Source organism: Copadichromis virginalis, linkage group LG4 (assembly GCF_057382275.1).
Source record: "Copadichromis virginalis isolate Kocher_CV1m ecotype Utaka linkage group LG4, C_Virginalis_male_GT1.1, whole genome shotgun sequence".
In the NCBI taxonomy this organism is placed as follows: domain Eukaryota; kingdom Metazoa; phylum Chordata; class Actinopteri; order Cichliformes; family Cichlidae; genus Copadichromis; species Copadichromis virginalis.
This window is the reverse complement of record NC_140621.1, coordinates 15,006,592-15,026,334: the sequence shown is the minus strand read 5'-3', so window position 1 is coordinate 15,026,334 and position 19,743 is coordinate 15,006,592. Positions and strand designations below refer to the sequence as shown.

The window sequence follows — 19,743 nt, the reverse complement described above, 5'->3', positions numbered from 1 at the left end:
GGCGGTGACCTCAACCTTGGACTAAATGAAGACATGGATAGGCTCAACACAACAGGAACTCAGCGCAATTGGCAGTCCACAAATATAATCAAACAGTATATGAGCGACTTTAGTCTTTGCGATGCATGGCGCTCTCTTCACCCCACCAGTAAGGAATATACTTTTTTCTCGCATGTTCATCACTCTTACTCTCGTCTGGATTATTTTTTGGTCAGCAGCTCACTGCTGTGTGACATTTCAGACACTGAGATTCATCCTATAGCTGTCAGCGATCATGCTCCTGTATCTTTAACACTAATGCACAAGAATAACACTACGCCAAGAAAAAACTGCAGATTTAATATATCACTACTTAAAGATGAAGACTTTATTAAATATTTTAAAAAGGAATGGACTTCATATTTAGACTTTAATGACACTCCCGGAATATCTGCTTCTGTTCTATGGGAAGCAGGTAAAGCTGTGATGAGAGGTAAAATAATTTCTTTCTCATCACACAAAAAGAAAGAAGAAAACAAAAATATTCAGGAATTAGAAAAAAACATCAAATCACTAGAAGAAGCCTACGCGTGCAACCAAGATCAGGAAACATTGAACAAAATACGCAAAACAAAACTAGAATTAAATGAAATTATTAATAAAAAAAAAAACACAACCAGCTAAAAATAAAGAAAGAAAAAACAACTATATGTGCTGCTAAAGATTTATCGGGGAACACAATATATGATCCTGGAAGAATAAACAACATTTTTAGGGATTTCTATGAAACTTTATACTCACCACAAATAAACCCATCTAAAAATGAAATTGATCTATTTCTTGACAACGTAACTCTTCCAAAATTACTAGACAGTCAAGCAATGGAACTGGATTCGCCACTGACGCCAAGTGAACTCCAGGAAGCCCTGATAAGTATGCCCAATAATAAGGCTCCAGGTCCAGACGGCTTCCCTGCAGAATTCTACAAAGAATTCTGGACAATTTTGGCACCAGTATTCCATGGCATGTTGCAGGAAATCGAGGAAAATGGCAGACTACCACCAAATATGAATTCTGCCAACATTAGTCTCCTGCTAAAACCAGGCAAAGACCCTTTATTTCCCTCAAGCTATCGTCCAATTTCTCTTTTAAATGTAGACCTTAAAATAATCTGCAAAGCTCTCTCAAAGAGATTAGAGAAAATGACCCCCCTCTTAATTCATCTTGACCAAAATGGTTTCATAAAAGGTCGGCACTCCTCAACAAACACTCGTAGATTACTTAATTTAATAGACTACTCATACGATAAAAACATCGAAACCATAATATTATCTCTAGATGCAGAAAAAGCATTTGACAGAGTTAACTGGAAATTGTTATTCGCAACTTTACACAAATTTGGTTTTGGAAACTCTTTCATAAACTGGATAAGAATATTATACAATTCCCCAACAGCTCGTATCAGAACAAATGACCAGACATCCTCCAGCTTCTGTCTCCTGAGGGGCACCAGACAGGGATGCCCACTCTCCCCTTCACTTTTTGCAATTTTTATCGAACCTCTAGCAGCAGCATTTAGACAGGCTACAACAATTAAGGGCATAAAATGTAAGAACATAGAACATAAAATCAGTCTCTATGCGGATGATGTGTTGCTTTTTCTGCAAAACACACAAACCAACCTCTCTGAGGTAATTACTTTAATGAACTGGTTTTCAAGAGTTTCAGATTATTCAATTAACTGGCCAAAATCTACAGCTCTCCCCATTAACTGCTCCTTCCATAATTCTTCCTCTGCCCCACTGCAATCCGGAAATATTAAATATTTAGGTATTAATGTCTCTCCTAAGCTTTCAGACCTAACTAAATTAAACCACATCCCACTTCTAAAGAAAGTAGAAGGCGATCTGACTAGATGGAAATCTTTACCCATATCACTCATGGGAAGGGTCGCCACTATAAAAATGATGATCTTGCCAAAAAGAAATTACTTATTTTTGATGATCCCTAACAAACCATCACAAGATTGGTTCAAATCTCTGGATTCATATATTTCCAAATTCCTTTGGAAAGATAAACCCCCGCGTGTCTCCTTCTGTCACCTGAAAGTACAGAGATTTTAAAACCTTCTAGTAAACAGGGTCCCAGCTTCTCCTGGAAAAAGTCACCACTGCCATAATCCTCGCAGCTCGGACCCTCCACACATCACACATCAGACTGCGGAGACAAAGCATGAAGGTGGTAAGGAGGAACTAAGGGGGGCGTGGCTGGGCAACGTGACTTCAATCGCTCTGTTGAGGGTGGGGCTCAATGGCGAACCTTTGGCTGCTCTGGTGGGGGGTTTATGGGGGACAAAAAGGGATTGGGTCGGGGGGGTAGATCTGAGCCCAGCATTGACCTGCTCCATCATCTCCTCAGTGAATTTCAGGTGTGGGGAGGAGGGAGAAAGGGAGGGGGAGGAGGGTGATGGGGGTGATGGCCTGTCAGGGGTTTGGGGGACTGGGGAAGATCGTGGTCCCTGGTCCTGGTCCTGGTCGTTGGTGTTGTTGAGAGAGTTGGAGGCAAATAGGGACCCCTCTTCTTGCCTCAGATGTCTCTCCTTTCTGAGGCTCTTCCCGGGTGGGGGCAGATGGAGCTGCTCCTCAAGGTTTCTGCTGGGCTTTGTCTGTTCTTGGAGTACTGTTTGTTCCTCTTTATGAGATAACTCCTCGTTTATCTCATCCTTGGCACCAAGCACAGATGAATGACGTATGGAATAAAACAAGTTGGAGGTGAACAGTTTCACCCCTGACTTGTTAAAATTAAATCCATTTTCTTTAAACAGATGCCTGCGTTCCCAAAAAAATATTAAAGGATTACTCAATATCAAATGTCAGGTAATACATATTAAAGTGCTACTAGTATTTAATTTTTAAAAAAAGTGCTCTGGAGTGACGCTTGCTCTAATCTTTGAGATGATGCTCTCTGTCATGTCTTCAGTAGGGATGGGTATGGTTTAGGTTTTATCCGATACCAGTACCAAACCGGTACTTTTGAAACGGTGCCGGTGCTTAAACTGTGCTCGAACCGGTGCTTAAAGAATGGAGAACACACACTTTGTCCAAAAACCTCTCATGTTTAGCTGTTTTATTGTAAAAAGATAACAATGTTAGCCTTTTCTGCAGCTATGGGGCATATATGGTATCACTCTTGGCTGGAAGCAGTGCTTAAACAATGGAAAAAAAACCCCACAAACTTTATCTCTGTGAAGGTTCTCAGTCATCCAGGTCATCGTAGTCAAAGGAGCTTGCAAAGAAAAGCGTCTGGACTTCTTTAAGTTGCTTGAAGACGTTTCACCTCTCATCCGAGAAGCTTCTTCAGTTCTAAGGTCAAATGGTGGAGAGTCCCAGATATAAACCTAGTGGGAGTGACCCCCCCACAGAGGGACAAAAGGACCCCCTGATGATCCTCTAATCGCCTGAGCCAAGGTGGGAAACTGGGCGTGGGTCCCAATCAGCCAGAGTTTCGGGTGTGTTCATTGTGAAACCTGGCCCCACCTTATCATGCGAATTCCTGAGGTCAGATGGCCCAGGATGTGAGTGGGCGTTAAGGCGTCTGGGAAGGGATCTCAAAACTGGATTATAGATGGCAGAGAGTTGGTGTCGTAAACCCCCGCCTCTGTTCTTTTTTTTTTTTTTTTTTTTTTTTTCCTGCCTGTCCCATTTGGTTCTTTAGCCATCAGAATTGTTGTCTGAAGACCAACAAGGATACCCAATGGATTTACTTTGCCAAATGGATCATCGTGGCATTGCCGTATTGGTCCATTTGGTCGATCTTTGTTTTTATTATTTATTATATTTTATTTTCAGATGTTACAGACGGGACAGACATGAGTGAGGGATAGGAAAGGGAGAAAGAAAGAGGAAGGAAAGGAAAAACAGAAGGGGAGAGGGACAGTGAGAAAGGGGGGGAGAAAAAAAATCTCCTGGATCACCTGTTGAGAGAAGAATAGAAAACAAGCAAAAAAAACAAACAAAAACAAAGCAACATACTAAACACAACACGATCGCATTAACCTAGCTAAGTGTAAACAGCAGTAAATACTAAATATTCAATGTTGTTGTGCAGCACGCAGGACAGATGTGCTTCGAAGTAGCAGCCAAGAAAGGTGTAATTTGGGTCTACGAGCAGTGAACACCTGTGTGTATACCTGTGTGGATCAGCGCGCTTGTATTCCAAAGGTTTCTCCATGTAATGATCTGCTAGGGAGTGTGGGGGGGCCACAGCCCCGTCCTCCAGGGTGTGAAGCGGGTATGGAGGAGATCAAAACTCTAGACATCCAGAGGCCCCCAGAACACAAGAGACCATGGAAGACCAACAGAGGGGCAGCCGCGCCACTGTTCCAGTAAGAGCTGAGGAGAGTCCCAGATGAGGGTCCACTCAGCAGCCGCGGAGCAGAAGCCAGGGGGAGTTGCAGTGACGCGCCCATGAGCTCCGCCGGCCCCCAGCTGCGCCTGAGTGACCGAGCCCCAGGCCGAGAGGCCGGGGGCACCCCACCTCCGAAGGGGCCCGAGCGAGCCCCAGGCTCCAGGCCCCGACAAGCGGCCGCCAAGGAGTGAGCCGGTGTGTACCTGGACGCCCACCCCCAGACACAAAGAACCACCAACGCACCGACACCTGAGGGAGTCCGCCACTGGCAGGGGAAGTGGTGGTGGGTGGAGATAGGCCTCCAAACCTTGGAGGGCCTGAGGTGTCCCCAGAGAGGTGGCGTCTGATACCCAACCTGACATATAGACACAGACATACAGGCACACACAGACACAAACATCCATTCCCACCCTCATGCTCTCATATGCACTCGCTCCACACTCAACCAACGTGGAGACAGACATAAAGAGACGCTGTACACACAGTCACACTCCCCAAGCGTACTCTACAAACCGGGTCTAGGTACCCTTGCCCCTGGAGGGGGGAACTGCACCCAGACCCAGGTGGTGTTACCCTTTTCCCTGCGGTGGGGAGAGGCAGACCACCCCGACTCCGTAGCAGCAGGGAGGCCCCACACTCCAGACCGCAGTCGGACGGCCAACTCCTCCTAGCCCTCCCGCTCCAGCAGGCCGCAGAGAATGGGGGTGGGAAAAGACTCCAAACCTCCCTCCACCCGCTCATTGTAGTGTTGATGCATGTGTGTTCTAAGGTGCAATTAAAACCCAGGAGGGCATGGAGCTACCTGCCAAGGAGCAGCAGGTAAGCGCATAGTCCCTCCTGATAGCCCCCAATGTCTAAGTGTATTTAAAATTGAGAGGTGGGCAACGACGCCAGGGGTGAGGTGTACACCCTGATGGTAATTTGGACTCCGTGATTGTGCCCACCCCCAAGATCCTATATGTATGTGTAATGAGAGTGTGAATAATGTGAATGTCTAAGTTGTGGGATAAAATTGAGGCAGAGGCAGCCAGAAGGGGACAGAGGGGGGGGGGGGGGGGGGGGGTAGCCTCCTCTACACCCTGGTGACATACCCCTACTCCAAGGCCCTGCATGTGTGGGTGGTTGTGGTGGAGCGGGAAGAGGGAGGCAGCTGGAGATGGGGAGGGAAGGAAGGGAGGGGCAAGTAACCCCTCCCTGGGGCCAGCTCCCCCGCTGACCCCAGTAGGCACTCTCACACTCCGCGACCCACCAGGGAAAGGCGGCCAGCAGGGGAGCTGGCCCCTGCTGCTACGGAGTCAGGGTGGTCTGCCTCTCCCCACCGCAGGGAAAAGGGTAACACCACCTGGGTCTGGGTGCAGTTCCCCCTGTCATGATTCGAGTTTTGAGGAGAAGACAAACGACTGCATGGTCTCAGTAGATGTCAGAATAGTGATTTTATTATACATATGTACATATGTATAATATTATGTACATATGTACATATTATACATATGTACAAGTACCTCGGGCTGTGGGTGGACAATAAACTGGACTGGTCATGCAACACAGAGTACCTGTATAAAAAAGCCCAAAGCCGACTGTACTTCCTCAGGAGGCTGAGGTCTTTTAACATCTGCAGGAAGCTCCTGAGGATGTTTTACCAGTCGGTGGTTGCTGGAGTACTTTTCTATGCTGTGGTGTGCTGGGGGAGCAGCACAGCAAAGAAGGACTCATCCAGGCTGGAGAAACTGATCAGGAGGGCTAGCTCTGTGGTCGGCATGAAGCTGGACACTCTGGTGACAGTGGCAGAGAAAAGGACATTAAAGAAACTGATGGACATTATGGACAATGCCAGGCATCCTCTGCACACGGCCATTAACAACCAGAAGAGTCTGTTCAGTGACAGGTTGCTTCTCCCAAAGACAAGAACTAACAGACTTAAAAACTCCTTTGTCCCACACGCCATCAGACTGTTTAACTCCTCTCTGGAGGGGAGAGGGAGGGGAAACAGGAGGACAAAGGAGGGAACAACTAAGCTGTAGTGCCTCTTCACCTCACTGTGCAATACCTTTTGTGCAATACTTTTGTAAATAGTCAACGGTGCAATAGACTCAATACTTGAAATGTGCAATTCACTTGTATTTTTATTTTTATTCCTATTTATTCTATTTATCCCCTTCGTATATTTTATTTATATTGTCTCTGTATTTATATATATATATGTGTGTGTGTATAACTCTGTAACTTCTGTCGGTGCTGTGCTTTTTTGGAAATCGAATTTCCCAGAGGAACCCACCCGAGGGATTAATAAAGTTCTATCTTATCTTATCTTATCTTATATGGGGAAGATGAGCATCACAAGCCTCTAAGAGCCGATCTCCCTCGAACAATCACTTCCCAAGGCTTTTATTGCAATGATGCCGTCAAGTCACATGATAAGTATCAGTCAGTTCTCAGAACTCAGGAAGTTCCCTCCAAAAGTTCACCTTATATGGCCTCCAGATGTTTCCACTCAGCCCAGCACTCAGAGACAACAGTGTGTGTGTGGTGTGTATCTCTATTCGTGTCTATTGTGTGTGTATGTCAAACAGAGAGCATGTCCTGAGCCGACCCCACAGTTCTCCATGAGTGTGTGCGTGTCCTACATGACTATGTAAGTGCGTGTAGTGTGGACTTAAATGTGTGTACTCTGTGTAATTGTGGGTTTAGGCCAAAGAAAGTTGAGTGTCCTTATCTGACTTACTGGGTCCGCCTGGAGCTACAGCTATTGCTGGTAGAGAATTACCTTGTAGACGATTTACTAAGAATGATATGATGAATGATACAATGATATATTGCTGATAAACTGATGCAGACTAATGAAGTAATAATGAAATAATAACAGTGCATGTAAATGATATCAGTGAGATTAAAATAACATACTTTATCCTATCAACTCCTTTGAAACAATGTAAGACATTCAACATAATACAGGTCAATCCAACAGATCTAATGATTTTCACACTCTTTAAAGTCAGAGGTCTAAGGCAAACTAAAACTACATACTGATCACCCCCTCTATATTAAGGGTATAATATGATCTACAACAGTATCCTAATGCAACTACTTTGATCTCACATATAAGGTAACATATGATAACAAAATAATCTCACACCCCCTCCAGGGGCAAGGGTACCTAGACCCGGTTTGTAGAGTACGCTTGGGGAGTGTGACTGTGTGTACAGCGTCTCTTTATGTCTGTCTCCACGTTGGTTGAGTGTGGAGCGAGTGCATATGAGAGCATGAGGGGGGGAATGGATGTTTGTGTCTGTGTGTGCCTGTATGTCTGTGTCTATATGTCAGGTTGGGTATCAGACGCCACCTCTCTGGGGACACCTCAGGCCCTCCAAGGTTTGGAGGCCTATCTCCACCCACCACCACTTCCCCTGCCAGTGGCGGACTCCCTCAGGTGTCGGTGCGTTGGTGGTTCTTTGTGTCTGGGGGTGGGCGTCCAGGTACACACCGGCTCACTCCTTGGCGGCCGCTTGTCGGGGCCTGGAGCCTGGGGCTCGCTCGGGCCCCTTCGGAGGTGGGGTGCCCCCGGCCTCTCGGCCTGGGGCTCGGTCACTCAGACGCAGCTGGGGGCCGGCGGAGCTCATGGGCGCGTCACTGCAACTCCCCCTGGCTTCTGCTCCGCGGCTGCTGAGTGGACCCTCATCTGGGACTCTCCTCAGCTCTTACTGGAACAGTGGCGCGGCTGCCCCTCTGTTGGTCTTCCATGGTCTCTTGTGTTCTGGGGGCCTCTGGATGTCTAGAGTTTTGATCTCCTCCATACCCGCTTCACACCCTGGAGGACGGGGCTGTGGCCCCCCCACACTCCCTAGCAGATCATTACATGGAGAAACCTTTGGAATACAAGCGCGCTGATCCACACAGGTATACACACAGGTGTTCACTGCTCGTAGACCCAAATTACACCTTTCTTGGCTGCTACTTCGAAGCACATCTGTCCTGCGTGCTGCACAACAACATTGAATATTTAGTATTTACTGCTGTTTACACTTAGCTAGGTTAATGCGATGGTGTTGTGTTTAGTATGTTGCTTTGTTTTTGTTTGTTTTTTTTGCTTGTTTTCTATTCTTCTCTCAACAGGTGATCCAGGAGATTTTTTTTCTCCCCCCCTTTCTCACTGTCCCTCTCCCCTTCTGTTTTTCCTTTCCTTCCTCTTTCTTTCTCCCTTTCCTATCCCTCACTCATGTCTGTCCCGTCTGTAACATCTGAAAATAAAATATAATAAATAATAAAAACAAAGATCGACCAAATGGACCAATACGGCAATGCCACGATGATCCATTTGGCAAAGTAAATCCATTGGGTATCCTTGTTGGTCTTCAGACAACAATTCTGATGGCTAAAGAACCAAATGGGACAGGCAGGAAAAAAAAAAAAAAAAAAAAAAAAAAGAACAGAGGCGGGGGTTTACGACACCAACTCTCTGCCATCTATAATCCAGTTTTGAGATCCCTTCCCAGACGCCTTAACGCCCACTCACATCCTGGGCCATCTGACCTCAGGAATTCGCATGATAAGGTGGGGCCAGGTTTCACAATGAACACACCCGAAACTCTGGCTGATTGGGACCCACGCCCAGTTTCCCACCTTGGCTCAGGCGATTAGAGGATCATCAGGGGGTCCTTTTGTCCCTCTGTGGGGGGGTCACTCCCACTAGGTTTATATCTGGGACTCTCCACCATTTGACCTTAGAACTGAAGAAGCTTCTCGGATGAGAGGTGAAACGTCTTCAAGCAACTTAAAGAAGTCCAGACGCTTTTCTTTGCAAGCTCCTTTGACTACGATGACCTGGATGACTGAGAACCTTCACAGAGATAAAGTTTGTGGGGTTTTTTTCCATTGTTTAAGCACTGCTTCCAGCCAAGAGTGATACCATATATGCCCCATAGCTGCAGAAAAGGCTAACATTGTTATCTTTTTACAATAAAACAGCTAAACATGAGAGGTTTTTGGACAAAGTGTGTGTTCTCCATTCTTTAAGCACCGGTTCGAGCACAGTTTAAGCACCGGCACCGTTTCAAAAGTACCGGTTTGGTACTGGTATCGGATAAAACCTAAACCATACCCATCCCTACTGAAGACATGACAGAGAGCATCATCTCAAAGATTAGAGCAAGCGTCACTCCAGAGCACTTTTTTTAAAAATTAAATACTAGTAGCACTTTAATATGTATTACCTGACATTTGATATTGAGTAATCCTTTAATATTTTTTTGGGAACGCAGGCATCTGTTTAAAGAAAATGGATTTAATTTTAACAAGTCAGGGGTGAAACTGTTCACCTCCAACTTGTTTTATTCCATACGTCATTCATCTGTGCTTGGTGCCAAGGATGAGATAAACGAGGAGTTATCTCATAAAGAGGAACAAACAGTACTCCAAGAACAGACAAAGCCCAGCAGAAACCTTGAGGAGCAGCTCCATCTGCCCCCACCCGGGAAGAGCCTCAGAAAGGAGAGACATCTGAGGCAAGAAGAGGGGTCCCTATTTGCCTCCAACTCTCTCAACAACACCAACGACCAGGACCAGGACCAGGGACCACGATCTTCCCCAGTCCCCCAAACCCCTGACAGGCCATCACCCCCATCACCCTCCTCCCCCTCCCTTTCTCCCTCCTCCCCACACCTGAAATTCACTGAGGAGATGATGGAGCAGGTCAATGCTGGGCTCAGATCTACCCCCCCGACCCAATCCCTTTTTGTCCCCCATAAACCCCCCACCAGAGCAGCCAAAGGTTCGCCATTGAGCCCCACCCTCAACAGAGCGATTGAAGTCACGTTGCCCAGCCACGCCCCCCTTAGTTCCTCCTTACCACCTTCATGCTTTGTCTCCGCAGTCTGATGTGTGATGTGTGGAGGGTCCGAGCTGCAAGGATTATGGCAGTGGTGACTTTTTCCAGGAGAAGCTGGGACCCTGTTTACTAGAAGGTTTTAAAATCTCTGTACTTTCAGGTGACAGAAGGAGACATGTGGCCTGGTCAAAACATAGAGAGCTGCACTCTAAAAGATCTTTAAACATAGTAAACATACCTTGTGCCACAGACTGCTCCCAAACACGAGGGGACAAGTAATGCCTCTAAAACACTTAAGTTGGCTTTATTAAACGTTAGATCTTTAGCTGGGAAAACATTTTTAATTAATGATTTAATCACTGAGCACAGCCTTGATTTTATGTTTTTAACTGAAACTTGGTTGGACCAAAGTAACAGTGGAGCTGTTCTCATCGAGACGACCCCTCCTAACTACAGTTTTATCAGTGAGGCCAGGGTGAGCAGGAGAGGAGGAGGGGTTGCTGTCTTATTTAATGAATCATTTCAATGTAAGCAGCTATCTCCTGGAAGTTTTCAGTCTTTTGAATATGTGGCTTTACAGCTGAAGGCCCCATCCAAAATTGTGTTTCTTAATGTTTACAGGCCTCCCAAATACTGCACAGACTTTTTTAATGACCTCAGTGAACTGCTGGCTGTGATCTGTGTTGATTTCGACTGTGTAATTATTGTTGGGGATTTTAACATCCATGTGAACAACCCTCAGGACAAAGGGACTAAAGACCAGAGTAACACTCTGGGCAACTTTGGGCTGACTCAGCATGTAACAGAGGCCACACATGATAGAGGACACACTCTTGACCTACTGATCTCCAAGAGCCTGAGCATTTCAAACATTACTGTGTCTGATGTGGGCCTGTCTGATCATTACTGTGTTTTCTTTGAAAGTAAAATCTCAGCCCACACAAATATATCAACAGCAGTGATCACAAAACGGTGTATAACTGAAGACAGTAGTGAGATCTTTAACCAGGTCTTCCCATTAACACCAGGGCCCTATTTCAGGAAGCCGGTTTAGAAAACTCAGAGTGGAAAAACGATACTCAGGTTTGAGTAACCCCGAACTGTCCAACTCGGAATATTCGGTTTCAGAAAGGCTGATAACAATTAGTTCAATCAACGCGGAGTTGCTTTAACCCCAAATTAAGCGCGCGCACGAGGATACATAAAGCCCTGATTAGTGGAGCACAGATTAAGCGAGTCACCATGGAGACGGAGGGAAAGAAGGCGCGGTCAATGCATTTTACAGCGCTTGAGGCCGAAATTCTGATGGCAGCATATGCCGATAACATGCAAATTTTGCAGAAAAAAAAGTAACACAGCCTCAGCTGCAAAAGAAAGGGAGCATGCATGGCAAAACATAGCCGACAGAGTCAATGCGTGAGTGTTAATTTAAACATTGATCTAGGGATTTCCACCCATTTAACACGTTATTTTATTATTTTTTATTTTTTATTTCATACATTTGATTTTGTGATGTGATGTGAGCGCAGGTGCAACCCAACAGGCCCCAAACGTTCCTGGCAGCAAGTAAAAATGAAATATAAAAATATAGTCCAAACAGGTAAGGTGTAATTGTATTATGAGCCATAGTGCTTGGTCTGTTTGTCCGATGTAAATCAATTGCAGTTAGAGGCTACATTAATTACCTCTCTGTAAGCACTTATTGAAATTATCTGAGCACATTACAAGTACATATTTGCTTACTCTGTATGCTCAAATGTGACCCGTTATGGCCACTAGAAAAAAAGCGGAGGCCCGAAAAACAGGTGGGGGTCCTCCACCACCACCACTCACAGAGCCTGGCCACTTGGCTTCCACATTTGTGATAATGTTGGCAGCATCACATATGATCTTCACAGTGCAGAGAACGCAAATTAGCATCCATTACTAATAATGAAATAATTTGTTAGTTTGAAATGTTACAGGGAACTATGTACCTGTACATTAATGCTGTGGAAAGACTTCCTGTTCACATAGGCAATGATTGGAATGTGAGTGCCATCTATACAGCCAATCACGCCTGGGAACCGTGAAAATAAATGTAAAATTTAAGTAGTAGTTCAAGTATCACCACATCATGAATTAAGTTTTGTTCATCCTGCTACCTGCAATTTTGTGGAATCCCTCTTTGATGAATCTTGTGGGTCTATGACCGGGGAACACCACAAACGAGTACAGGAGACGTTTCAGTGCAACTGTAACATTCCTGACTGCCCGACAGACGGTAGCCTTGGAAACGTGCTCAGCGTCACCAATATTATACAGAAAGCTCCCGTTTGCAAAAAACCGAAGTGCGATACAAATAATATGTACAGAACTGAGAGGATGTCCACGATGTGTCACATGAGCAATATTAGGCCTGAGGATGTTATTCAAATAAATTGTAGATTGTGCTGAAAAACAGTAACGTTCACACAGGAAATCATCAGGAAATGATAAAATGTCCGAACGCGCTCTAATCACTCTCTCCCGGCGGAGAGCTCTGCGGAGAATTTGGGCTTCAACATCTACTGGCTCTTCAAGGAAGGGACACGCCATGTCTGACACTTCCTACAGTCAGGTTTCCGACAAAGAGGCGGAGAACGTCAGGGTTAGTTGAAGTAAACCTGCTAGGGGGCAGGTTAGCTTCACGGAGTGTGTCGTCATAGTAACTCACTCAGAATTAATCTAAACTCGCTTTGTGAAACCGAAAACCCAGAGTTTTCGTTAACTAAGGGTATACTTACTCAGAGTTTGCACTAAACCGGCTTCCTGAAATAGGGCCCTGACCTGTCCAGAGGTTCAGTCAATGAGCTCGTCAATAGCTTCAATTTAAAAATGTTAAATGTAATGGATACAATTGCTCCCATTAAGGTGAAGGTTATCTCTGGAAGGAAAAAGTCTCCATGGAGAAACTCCACACTAGTGAAAAATGAAAAAAGAGAGTGTAGGAAAGCTGAGCGCAGAGGGAGAAAAACAAACCTCCAGGTTCACTATGACATCTATAAAGAGAAACTTCACAATTATAATTTACAACTGAGGAGTGCAAGAAGGTCCTACTTCTCTGACATCATCACTAAAAAGAGCCATAATGCTCGGGTCTTATTTTCTACAGTTGACAGGCTAACAAACCCTCCTGTGCCAGTGGCAGCTGAACTTCATTCAACCATGGCCTGCAATGACTTTGCCAAATTCTTCACAGACAAAATCCAAAAGATTAGACAAGCAATTGGTACATCAACAGCAGATCCAGACTATGTACTGTGTCCACCGAAAAACTGTTTAAACACCATGAAACAGTTTGACCCTATTAACAGCAAAGACCTGGAGGACATCTTAGGTCAACTGAACTCCTCCTCCTGCTGTTTAGATGTCCTGCCAACAAGTTTTTTCAAAAAGGTCTCAAAGACTTTAGAGTCAGACCTATTACAGATTGTCAACTTTTCTTTAATATCAGGTGTGTTTCCGGAACCACTAAAAACTGCTGTAATCAAACCTATACTGAAAAAGGACAATCTTGACAAGACACAAATGAACAGTGTTGGGTAAGTTACTTTAAAATAGTAACTTAGTTACATTACTAGTTACTTCTCTCAAAAGTAACTCAGTTACTTCAAGTTACTCGTTACTTTCAAAGTAACTAGTTACTAGGGAAAGTAACTTTGGTTTTACTCAGAATTCTCTTGTTAATGTGTTTCTTCCATAACGTTGCCAGTCTTCTAGCTTGCTTACTTGCCACAGTGCACTGTGCCACCTACCAATAGAAAGGAAAAGATAATGTGCATATTTCCACGAGAGAAATCCCACGCCTGGACCGTCGTTGACTGTTGCCATGATTCTAGCCTACGTCACAGAGTCATGTGCGCCTTTTACATCCAACACAAAAACTGCAGTCGTGGTGCTTTCGATTGTACTCAGAACTCTGAAATTCTGCCTTCTGAATAGGAAGATGTAGGCAACACCAGACTGCAGATGAGCTGCATACAGGGCTGGACTGGGACAGAAAATTGGCCCGGGTATTTTGACTAGAGACTGGCCCACCATTATAGGAAAAATCTTAAAGCCTTTGAATGAAAACACTGTTGTGACAGTGATGTACACTGTTTTGATGGTATATATGCATCAATCTATCAATCGTTTGTTGTAAGATTCAGATAATTATTTTTTAAAAGCTAGACATTTTAAATGATAATAAGAAAGAAAAGTATTTCCTTGTGCCCACCTCTCCCTGTTAATGCCCTACATGCCCCCCTGGCAACACTTTGCTAGATCCGCACCTGCACAGTTACCAGCTGTCAGCTACCTAAAAAAGGATCCTGGGGTTATTTGTCTCTCAGAAACAGTTCATAACTTCCCTTCAACTCATTCATGTCACCAAAAAGGTAAACCTGTTTCTCCATCACAGCTCTGATGATCCAGTAAGGACATCTCCTGGTTTCATCTTCATGTTTCCCTCTCACCAGATAACCAAACCGACATCATGACCAGCAGCTTTTTTGAACTGTGGCTCCAGCAAACATCAGCTGATACTAGAAATTAATATTAAATAAATTCTAACAACAGCTGATCAAGCTTAAACGTGCTGCTGTTGTTTACCGCGACATCCGCTGGTTTCCTCTTTCGGTGCAAAGTGAGCGATAAACAAACAAGAGAGCCGATCAGCTGATCATTGATCAGTTTCATGATTGAAGTAGAAACAGGAGAGGGAGGTGGGAGAATGAGAGAAGAAGAGGCAGCTGTGCAGCAAAGACACAGAATAACTCCAGCTTTGTGCCTTTTCCATTGTAGCTGAATTACGGGACAAACTGTTCCTTTTCACCTCAATAATAAGAAACGCGTAATATTTTCTCTGAATACCAGGCGGGACGGTTGGCAACTCTAATAACTTATGAACAAAATAAAGTTCAACATCATTAACTTCATAGCACCCACCCAGCTGCATAGAAACTCCGTCATGCTAGCTAGCACGCAGTACGGAAAAAGTCAGAATAACGAAAATAAACTCCACCTAAACTTGGTTCATATCTGACCCAGAGAGACTGCAGGTCATAACTTCTTACCTGAAGTTACTTGGACCGGCGGCCGCCTCGGGTCTCTTTTCCTTCTGCCTCGCTTTTCCTTCATCCACCTGCTGCCTCCACCACTTGCTAATGTTACTGAATCTTTGGAAGCTCCGCGATAGCCACCACACGAAGTAACGAGTAACGACCCTATCTAAATCCCAGTAACGAGTAACGCGTTCCTGATTTTGGCATAATAACTAGTTACCGTGCTCGTTACCACAATAATAACGTAGTTACTGTAACGCGTTACTTAATAACGCGTTAGTCCCAACACTGCAAATGAACAACTACAGGCCGATCTCAAATCTCCCATTTTTAAGTAAGATCATTGAAAAAGCAGTTTCTCAACAGCTCAGTTACTTCTTAAAACAGAATAACTGCTATGATGCCTTCCAGTCAGGTTTTAGACAGAACCACAGCACTGAAACCGCTCTGACCAAAGTGTTTAATGACATATGTCTGAATACAGACAGTGGAAAAATGTCGGTCCTAGTTTTACTGGATCTCAGTGCAGCATTTGATACAGTTGACCACAACATATTACTCAAACGACTGGAGAACTGGGCAGGACTTTCAGGAACTGTACTAAACTGGTTCAAAACATACTTAGAAAACAGGAAATACTTTGTATCAATAGGTAACCTCACATCTGAGCAGACAAGTATCACATGTGGAGTTCCCCAAGGTTCAATCTTGGGACCCCCTCTGTTTAACATTTACATGCTCCCACTTGCACAGATTATAAAGAACAACAAAATAAACTACCACAGCTATGCAGATGACACACAAATATATACCACAATGTCACCAGGAGACCGAGGCCCTGTACAGGCTCTTGGTAAATGCATTGAGGAAATTAATGACTGGTTGTGCCACAATTTTCTCCAGCTAAACAAAAACAAAACTGAGGTAATAGTCTTTGGCGCCAAAGAAAAACGATTACAGGTCACCAGAGAACTTCAATCTATACACCTAAAAACCACAAACCAGGCGAGAAATTTGGGTGTAGTGATGGATGCAGACCTAAACTTAGAAAAACACATTAAGACAATAACAAAATCAGCTTACTATCACCTCAAAAATATATCAAGAATAAAAGATCTGATGTCTCAACAGGACCTGGAAAAACTAGTCCATGCATTCATCTTTAGTAGGCTTGATTACTGTAACAGCATCTTTACAGGTCTACCTAAAAAAAATCAGTCAAACAACTACAGCTCATTCAGAACTCTGCTGCTCGAGTCCTCACTAAGACCAAAAAAGTGGACCACATCAGTCCAGGTCTGAGGTCTTTACACTGGCTGCCTGTCCGTCAGAGGATAGACTTTAAAGTCCTGATGCTGGTCTATAAAGCTCTGAATGGTTTAGGACCAAAATACATCAGTGACCTCCTGACCCAGTATGAACCTTCCAGATCCCTCAGGTCATCTGGATCTAGTCTTTTATCAGTTCCCAGAGTCAGAACCAGACACGGAGAAGCGGCATTCAGCTTTTATGCTCCTTATATCTGGAACAAACTCCCAGAAAGCCTCAGATCAGCTGAAACACTCAGTTTATTTAAATCCAGGTTGAAGACTCACCTGTTCTCAGCTGCATTTGAATAAAGCACCAAATCCACACTTTTAAGCTTAAATTTCAAAACTAACATTTTAACTACTGATTTTATCTACTGTTCTGATTTTATCTGTTTTGATTTTATATACTGTTTTGTTTGTTTGTTTGTTAATTAGTTAGTTTGTTTGTTTGCTTGTTTTAATCAATTTTAAATCATGCTTTTTATTTGTTTTTGTTTCTAATGTCTGTGTAAAGCACTTTGAATCACCCTGTTGTTGAATTGTGCTATACAAATAAACTCGCCTTGCCTTGCCTATAGATTCATTTGATTATTTTTCAATTCATATGTTTCCTAGATCATTATTTTAATTTGCTCTGGGATGAGACGGAGTGATAATCACAAGAGGGCAGACTTGAGCACGTGAGGTATGGAGGCTAGAACACATTAGATAAGAGTTACTGAAATAATCGTTGACTAATCAAAGAGAAATTGGCAGATTAGTTGACTACCAAAGTAATATTTAGTTGTAGCCCTACTATTTATTACACCAACATTTGTTTAATGTGACAGACCTACACTCCTGTAAATTAAAAGGTCTCCGGGGTTAAATATGCAGCTTCTCTACACTCACAGAAAGGGGAATTATGAGGAGGTGTGCATTTTGCCAGGTTCACTACTAGCAAGCTTGGGCTAAATGTTTGACATCTATGATTAACAGGAAGGCAGTCCACCAATCAAAGCGCATTCAGGGATCTGAATCTTTTTGCATCAATACACTGGTGGCAAAACAAGCGGCAGGACAAGCAGTAGCTACACAAACAAGCCACAATTATTCCCAAAGCTATACTACTGCTGCTGAGGTTAACTCACTCATCAAGAAGCCACAGGAGCGCTTTTCAAATGCCAATCCAGCGTTCACTCAAGCACACTTCCTTGTCGTGCCTGTCGCCTATCGACTTGTGCAAAAAAAAAAGAAAAAAAGCTTGCATTTCTTTAGTCTGGTGGAAGTTTGATCCTGTGGTGCTGACATGTTTTACTAAACCTACAGTGTCAAGAACGATTAGACAGCTATAATCAGTGTTGCCAACTTAGCGACTTTGTCTTTTCTAAAAAGCGACTAGCGACAAATCTGGCGACTTTTTCTGGTGTGAAGGGAGACTTATTTATGACGACTTTTTGACGAGAAAGCGGGTATCGCCTTTACTCTCAACAAGCAGCGGTGCTGCCGTGGGCACCTCACCCGTGCCAAAGCGTTCACGGGCGGAGGATAGTCCTCCCCCAGCTGCTATCAGGGCAGGAGACGTTCCACCTGTGCGTCCAAACTGCAAATGAATCGCGCATGAGCGAAGCCGCTGCTCCCGCACTGATTGTAACGCAGTCAGTTCTTCCTTTACTGATATGCTGTTTTGTGGATCACAAGGTTTAAAACTACTTATAAACACACACACAAATTAATTCCACCAGAGTGCCAATCTCGGGTCACTTTTGCCAGTCCAGGCCCGGATAAAGGAGCAGGGTTGGAATTGAATCTAGCGACTTTTAGGACAATAAAAGACAATAGCGATTTTCCTTACTGAGGAGTTGGCAACACTGGCTATAATGTGCCAGTAACAACCGCCAATGCAGCTTTTTTTTTTTGGGGGGGGGGGGGGGGGGTTCACTCCTATTATGCTGCAAAATGTATTTAGAGTATTGGTTCTAGTTTCCCCAGTAAACCCGCTGAGTATGCAGTAATACAGCGCTGAGCTCGGTTAGAGCTGCCTGTGCTTGTCTCATGATACAGGAAGCTGCTCGTGTCTGTGAGGGCTCCGTTATTACTACTAATAATAATAATTACGAGCCATAATGTCATTTTCTTTGCACACAATGCTAACTTTTTTCACTCTTACGTAATGTTGGATAATTTAATGATGCTTTAAAAAGCAAACAACACAGAACAATGAAACAGTTAAAAATGGATTAAACCCCTCGCTAACGTTTAGCTATTTGAAACCACTGGAAACCAGTCTACTGGTTAACCATTAAAAAGCAACAGACTCGCTGTTTATAGACAGAAAGGGCCGCTATCATATCATGCCGTAGTTTCAAAACAGAGAGTTAAAAAATAAATGAGCGTTTATAGCTGCAGTACCTGAAATTGTACTTGATTTCTTCTTAGCGTTCTTCGTCTTCTTCGTGTTCCTCTTATTGGTGGTTTGGAAAAACCGATTAGCGCCACCCACAGGATTAAACAGTACTGCAAATCAAGTGTAAACAAGCAATGAGTCTAGAAAATTATTCTTATCAACGTGTATGGATACAATAACAGGTCTCTAAATAGAAACATGATGTTAAACTTTAGTAAATTAATTGCAAATTGCAGTAATACATATGGTTCTACCCAGGTAATAACTGGAGGCGATTTTAACCTGGCACTTAACTCATGGCTTGACAGGCAACCACAGAGAGGGAAAGAACCAGAACACGATAGCATTATTTGTGATTTTTGTACAACAACTAATATGATGGATTATTGGAGGATGACAAACCCAAATACGAAGAAATACACTTGATTTAGTCCAACAAATAAGAACGTATGTTCAAGACTAGATTATTGGCTTGTCTCCCAAACAGTATCATCATATGTTACTAAATGTGAAACCCAAACAACTCCACTTACTGATCATTGTCTGATAAGTCTCTCATCATCTCTACGTAAATAACAAAGATCTGCGAACTTATGGAAATTTAACAATAGTTTATTACAAAACAAAGATTTCTGTACACAAGTTAAAAAAAATTCAATTAGAAATTAACAATTTGATGATGACTAATGTCAGTAAATGGGAATGGTTTAAATATAGTGTCAAACAACTAGCTATAGAAACGGGAAAGAAAGTGTCTGCCACACGCATATGTGA

The 19,743-nt window shown here is 43.7% G+C and overlaps 1 protein-coding gene across 1 annotated transcript in view; it reads right to left on the bottom strand.

The window, feature by feature from the left end:
- Positions 1-19,038, bottom strand: part of atf7ip2 (activating transcription factor 7 interacting protein 2) — a 32,770-nt gene extending 13,732 nt beyond the window's left edge. The window contains exon 1 of the mRNA XM_085453769.1: positions 18,975-19,038. The gene's annotated coding sequence lies outside the window, so the exon portion shown is untranslated. The remainder of the gene's footprint in view (positions 1-18,974) is intronic.
- Positions 19,039-19,743: the final 705 nt, after the last annotated feature.